General features: G+C 38.3%; 1 protein-coding gene across 1 annotated transcript in view; it reads right to left on the bottom strand.

Annotated features, from left to right (window-relative positions):
- Positions 1–2,432, bottom strand: part of Kansl1 (KAT8 regulatory NSL complex subunit 1) — a 52,121-nt gene extending 49,689 nt beyond the window's left edge. Inside the window, exon 1 of the mRNA XM_013033297.1 lies at positions 2,335–2,432. The gene's annotated coding sequence lies outside the window, so the exon portion shown is untranslated. The remainder of the gene's footprint in view (positions 1–2,334) is intronic.
- Positions 2,433–7,327: the final 4,895 nt, after the last annotated feature.

The following is a 7,327-nucleotide window of genomic DNA, read 5'->3' as shown; positions in this document are numbered from 1 at the left end:
AAGGCTAGCGCTCTACCACTTGAGCCACAGCGCCACTTCTGGCTTTTTTTTTCTTTTTGCTTATGTGGTGCTGAGGAATTGAACCCAGGGCCTCAGGCATCCAAGGCAAGCACTCTACTACTGAGCCACCTTCCTAGCCCCCATGTTAGCTCTTCTTTGGTCATTATTATTTTTTAAATATGTGAAAATGGACTGCTGTTTATTTGAAAGATAGAAGAGGGAAGAGGTAAAGATAAAGGGGATGTTTAGGAACATTAGAGAAAAACTACTAGCAGCTTTTATATTCTCTTTTCAAAGGCATACCCTTTTGTTCAGAAACAGTCTTATTTCAAACCATTTATTTGTACCTAAGAAGACTATTGCAGCAATAGAGCTAGTAGGGCCCTTTACTTTCTTTCTTCCAAGGAGACTTCCAAACTGCCTTTGTTTGACAAGTTAGTCTGAATTCTTCCCAAAATGGGGAAAAAACATTTTCCTTACATCTTACTTTTCTCTGCCCCACTACTCTGTAGTAAAAAAACAGAATCCTTCTACTTGTAGGAAACTGAGGTAGGAAGATTGCGAATTCCAAGCAAGCCTGGACTACATAGTGAATCCCTGCTTCAGTAAGAAAAACACAGAAGAAAAAACACTACACAGGGAAACTGGAGCACACCTCCCCATTCCAGGGAATACTTCCTGGCTCAAATAAATGCTCATTAGGGCTGGGAATGTGGCTTAGTGGTAGAGTGCTTGCCTACTAGCATGCAAGAATCCCTGGGTTTGATTCCTCAGTACCCATATACAGAAAAGGATGGAAGTGACACTGTAGCTCAAGTGGAAGAGTGCTTACCTTGAGCAAAAGAAGCTCAGAGACAGAGCCCAGGCTCTGAGTTCAAGTCCTAGGACTGGCAAAAATATTTTTTTAAAAAAAAATGCTCATTTGCTTCTGATCACAGGTTGGAACCTTTGAAAACATTTTTGTGTAATTAATATATCTGTACTGTGTATTCAAGGCCTAGGTGCATGTTTGTTTTGTTCAAGAAAGCAATTACTCAATTTGGAAATGAGGCAGATTATGTATCCTTTCAACTTAATAATAAACATTATCAAATGAGCCCACCTCAGTCAGGTAACTATCCATAAACTACTTAACTATTTTACCTGTTATTTAAACTGGATGTCTTATTTTAGAACACTGATAATTTTGTGCCTTGTTGAAGAAGACATAATACCATACAAGAGGTTATAACTATAATGTTAAGTTTTTGTACGTTGGTAAATAATGTGATTCTGTACTCTCTTTTCAATAACGCCATATAAAAAAAAAAATCAACATTTTTGCCATCCTTTTTATTTCTTTTTTATGCAATTCTTGGGTTATTATGTTTCACTGGACTTTGTCATTTCTAAAAATACTTCTGTTGTTAATTCCAAGGAGTTTCAGAAATGAAATTACAAAAATAAATCAACATAAAAAAACCTTCCACATCACTATTTCTAAAAACCATAATGCCTTCCTTTATTTTGTGCTAGTCCTATAGCTTGAACTCAGAATATAGGCACTGTCCCTGAGCTTTTTTGCTCAAGGACAGCACTCTACCACTTGAGTCACAGCTCCACTTCCAGACTTACAGTGATCACTTAGCACTAAGAGTCTCATGGATTTTCCTGCCTGGGCTGGCTTTGGACTACAATCTTCAAATCTCAGCCTTCTGAGTAGGCTAACTGGTGTTGGCCACCTGTCCCAGCTTCTTTTTCTCTCTCTTTTTTTTTTGTAGAAACAATACTGTCACAAGACTGTATATTAATTGATTGGTTTTTGGTAGTAATGGGGTTTGAACTCAGGCCCCTGTATATGCTAGGTATTACTCTACCACTTGACCCATACCACTAGTCCCTATGATACTTCTAAAAAAAAAATAGTGAAATAAATGAATGGTTTTAGAATTCAGAAAGAAATTATGGTTCTCCCAAAATAGGGCAAACTAAAGAATCAGCAAAAGAGACAGATTTGTGGTAGGTTCTAAAGATATAGAATGCTGTAGAGCATGATAGCTTTATCTTTACTATAAAGTAAGAAGCACCCAGGGGTGTGTACATGTGTGTCTCTCACACACATGCATACATGCATGTGCGCTTGCACACACACAAGCGCACATACACATACTATATGAGAGGCACTGATACTGGCTTATTCATTCATTTAGACTGAAATGTCAACAGCAATAAAAGGGATATATCTCCCTCCCTTCAGCTAATGTAAAGATTCTAAACACAGGGGATAGGTAAACTGTGTGACAAAACCTACACTCTGAATGCACATTTATTTCCCTTTTTATCTCTTATACTTACCAGTTTATCAGTCCCATGATCTGTCTTCAACTCTGAACTAAGAGGAAGAAGCAAGTCTGTTGTATGTTCTGGGGGAGGTGCCTCTCCAAGAACTATCAACCCCTGTAGAATAGAACAGGGAATAGCATGAGTAGTACATAAAAAAATGTATTATTTATTTAGTTTTAGTTTTTATTTATTTATTTTGGCCAGTCCTGGAGCTTGAACTCAGGGCCTAGGCACTGTCACTGAGCTTTTGCTCAAGGCAAGTACTCTACCACTAAGCCGAATTCCCAGCCACCAAAAATACATATTTAACTTAGAAATTATAATTGGGAATGTACTGAGAGCAATGGGTTGGTTTACCAAAGGCCCTTACCTAATGGCTCAGAAACAAACTCATCTCTAGCAGCTGCTTTTCCCAAAGATTTACTAGCAGAAACAGAATAATTAGCAAGACAAAAGACTCAGATCTAAATTTTTGTCTCATCTGAAGGCTCAGATTTTTATTCTTACCAGATTATGGTATTTTAGCTTTTTTTGGGGGGGGGGAGGGGTCAGGTCGTGGGCCTGAACTCTGGGCCTGGGAGCTGTCCCTCAGCTCTTCAGCTCAAGGCTGGCGTTCTACCACTTGAGCCACAGCACCACTTCCGGCTTTTTTCCCCTGCTTATGTTGTGCTGAGGAATCGAACCCAGGGCCTCATTCATGCAAGGCAAGCTCTCTACCACTGAATCACCTTCCCAGCCCAGATTATGGTATTTTATATTAGCAACTAGACCCTACTGGATAAACAAGAGCAGTGGAGATTTTCTAGCTAACTTGATCAGAAATATGCTGAAGGATTAGTAAACTGAATTTGTTACTATTATAAATGATAACTTAACCAATTGTATTTGAGCAAACAAAACGGATGAGACAGATGAACATTCCATGTAATTAGAAAATAAAAACTTGTACTCCAGAGTAAATTCCCACTTGGTAATTTCAAACTTAAATTTCTTTCAGGAAATAATATTAAAGTTATTAATGGAAATTTTGTGTTAGAATTATCAAACTATATCTTCCCAGGTCTAGCATCTATTCAGTAACCTGATGGGAGGGGAGGGGATTAAGGCAGTGTATTTTACACCTTACTTGATACTCTTTAGGAAATGAGATGCAAAAAGATGAAAGGAAAAATGGAAAATTTTCAGCTTAAAGAAAAATAAACCTAGAAGTGGTGCTGTGCTTCAAAGTGGTAGAGCGCTAGCCTTGAGTGAAGAATCTCAAAGACAATGCCCAGGCCCTGAGTTCAACCTCCAAGAGTGATAAAAAAAAAAGGAAAAGAAAAAGAGAAAGAGTATTTTTTTTTACTTGAAATCAAGCAAAAAGCCAACTCTTGAATAAGATGCTATTAAAAGTAGCCTATGTGCAAGATGAAATGAAGACTTAAAATTAAGAGAAAGGCCACTAACCAATATGAAACATTAACATTTGGAAAAAGATGGGTGCTGTAGCATTCCCCTATCAGTCTAGGTTCACAAACTAAGCCCACCAGAGTGAATCACCATACTACTGGAGATACGGCTAAACACTAGAAATCCTAACAACTATGAGGCCCTGAGTTCAAACTCCAATATTATTAAAACAACCGAAAATTTCTTCAAGAAGTTGGTACCAAGCTTTTTCTTTTTTAAGAAGCCATGTTCTAGAGCTGGGAATGTGGCTTAAGTGACAGAGTGCTTGCCTAGCATACTTGAAGCCCTGGATTTGATTCCTCAGTATCACATACACAGAAAAGGCCGCAAGTGGCGCTGTGGCTGAAGTGGTAAAGTACTAGCCTTGAGCAAAAGAAAACTCAGGGACAGGGAGCCCAGGCCCAGAGTTCAAACCCCAGGACCATCATGCATAAATAAGTAAATAAACAGATGAACAAATAGAATGTGCCCACAAAAGCATAGGATACTTGAAATCCAACTTATTACAAAAGTACACCAACAGACAATATTTGGTTTTCTCATAAAAACAACTATAATAAAATGTCATGGCTCAATGGAATTTTTGCTTCAAAATGTTTTCCTCCCTCATTCACAAGCATAAGAGAGACCAGACGTTGTAAATTATCATTGCAAAATAAAAACTATTTGCAAAAGGTGGCTATCTACTACTTTCTCAAAAACAGTGCATTCAGGGCTGGGAAAGTGGCTCAGTGATAAAGTGCTTGTCTTGCATGCATGAGGCCCTGGGTTTGATTCCTCAGCATCACATAAGCAGAAGAAGCTGGAAATGGTGTGGCTCAAGTTGTAGAGCTGAAGAGCTGAGGCACAGTGCCCAGGCCCAGAGTTCAGGCCCCATGACCAACCAAAACCAAAACCCAAACCAAACCAAAACCAAACAGGCTTTCAAGAAATGTTCTCTGCTTAAGAGTTCTACTTAGCTCTAGTATAAAGAAGACCCAAATGTATGCTCTCTAAATTGAAATGAGGAGGCCCTACCTTATATACTTCCATCTTTTCTCCCAAAGATGTTGTTGATTATGTCAATATCACTATCCCTTGAACAAATGTTAGCATACATGTTAAGTTGTTGATACGAAAGAGTTGCCAGTGGGTAGAAGGCCATCATAATCCGAATTAAAAGTTATGATGTTAGCTGGGTGCTGGTGGCTCATGCCTGTAATCCTAGCTACTCAGGAGGCTGAGATCTGAGGATCATGGTTCAAAGCCAGCCCAGGCAGGAAAGTCCATGAAACTCTTATCTCCAATAAACCACCAGAAAACCAGAAGTGGCACTGTGTGGTTCAAGTGATTGAGCCCTTGCCTTGAGCTGAAGAGTTGAGGGACAGCATCCAAGCCCAGAGTTCAAGTCCCATGACCGACAAAAAAAAAAGTTATGATGTTATCATTGGTTGTAAAGGATGCAGTAACACACTCAGTCTTTGATGTCTCCCCTTCCCTCATTCTCTCCTAGTTTTTCCCTCCCATCCCACCCACAAGTCATACAGTTCATTTCCCATAAAATGTCTAGTAAGTAGCACATTTGTGTTTGTTCATCTTTTCTTCTACCTTTCTGTTATTATATAAAAGCAGGCAAGCTAGGTAGCCTGGGTAAAGTTAAGACAAGATCCTATCCAAAAACAAACTAAAAACCAGAGGAACTGTGGACGTAATTCAAGTAGTACAGCCCTTGCCTACCAATCCCCAGGATCAAAACAGATAAGCGTCCCCTGGCCTCCCGCTCCCCCACCAAAAAAAAAACCCATAAAAGTATTTGTGCACACAAACACAACACAAATATAAACCAGTATACACTGTATGTTTATATACATTAAATGGATGCAACAAAAGATTATATTATTCTAATCTCAGCTATTACTCTAGTTCTCAAATATTGGAATTCCAACTTAACTACTGGCCATAAAAGCCTAGACACTTAAGAGCCATGTGATATAAAATGCTGTTTTTCTTGGCTCAGGAAAGGCAAAGCCAGTCACCACTTATTATTTCAGTCTATATTCTAAAAGTCTCATTTAAAATTATCCTTTGTGAAGACCAGCAAAAGAAAGAAAGGAGAAAAAAAAACAAAAAAAGCTGGAGTGCTAGTGGGTAGCTTACACCTATAATCCTGGTTACTCAAGAGGCTGAGATCTGTGGATCACAGTTCAAAGCCAGCTGGGACAGTAAAGTCTGTGAGACTTTTTTTTTTGGGGGGGGCCAGTCCTGGGGCTTGAACTCAGGACCTGGACACTGTCCCTGAGCTATTTTGCTCAAGGCTAACTAACCATGGCTCGCTTTGAATTATGATCCTCAGATCTCAGCTTCCAAAGCAGTTAGGATTATAGGGGTAAACTACCAGCATCAGGCTTGCATAGTAGAATTTTTAGAGTGAAAGTTTAAATGAATAAATACATTAGTCCCTTTTACTTAAAGGGACTTTACTTAAAGGGACTTGTACTTAAAGCCATCAATATTTTGTTCACCATGTCATTTTATCACTCTAACTTTGGGCCTACAAATTAATCTATTTAATACCATTCGTTCTGTTTTTGTTTTTTTTCCGACAGCATATGTAGCTCTAGGCTGACCTGGAATTCCTTCTGCCTCGACACTCCAGAGTGCTAGGATTACAAATATAAACACCAGTCAGCAATTCTCTTAAGATTCTGGCAAGCCTTCAAGATGAAAAACTATCACAAAACTTGTATTTAGAAGTAATGGAATTTATCTAGACAATGTATCTGTCATAGAGCTCAACCATAACAAGCAAACATAAATGTTTACAAGAATGTAAGCTCCATGAAGATAGGGTTTTTATTCTGTTACCTTATTTACTACAGCAATAGTGCTGATAAGCAGTAAACAAAATATTTATGAACAAATTGGTTTTTGTGCAAAACTTCAAGTCAAATTCAAACTGAGTAAAAGACTCATTTCTAAGATGGTGTTAAAAAAAACAAACAACAAAACTCAAGTGTTTCTGCCAAAAATAAAGGTATAAGGTCCCTGCAAACACAACACCAAAAGAAAGTCGAGTCCAATAACGAATTCTAATTTTTCCTGTGTAGGCAAATCTTCTAGGGAAAAAAATCTCTACTTTTACTCAAAAAAACTAGATAAATTTAGAAAACAGGAAAATATTTAAAAATATCAAAAACTCAAAACGGAGGGAAATCCTCAATAGGTATCACCTCTTTTCCATAAAGCAAATAAACATAGTTATATTCATAGGCTCTTGTCCTTGTGTTTCAAGTTATGTTAGCCAACATATATTTTCTGGTTCTAAACACATGCCCATTAATCACGATACTTTTAACAATCTGAACTATACTAAGTAACATTGGGTTCTCACATTGAACCACTATTATCAGGTCATTAAACAATTTATCTCAACATAGTTAAGAGTTACTGAGAGGGCTGGGAAGGTGGCTCAGTGGTAGAGCATTTGCCTTGCATGCTCGAGGCCCTGGGTTCGATTCCTCAGCACCACATAAGCAAAAAGAAAAAAGCCGGAAGTGGCGCTGTGGCTCAAGTGGTA

This window comes from Dipodomys ordii, unplaced genomic scaffold (genome assembly GCF_000151885.1).
Source record: "Dipodomys ordii isolate 6190 unplaced genomic scaffold, Dord_2.0 Scaffold165, whole genome shotgun sequence".
Lineage (NCBI taxonomy): Eukaryota > Metazoa > Chordata > Mammalia > Rodentia > Heteromyidae > Dipodomys > Dipodomys ordii.
Note: the sequence above shows the minus strand (reverse complement) of the source record. Positions and strands in the feature narration are given on the sequence as shown.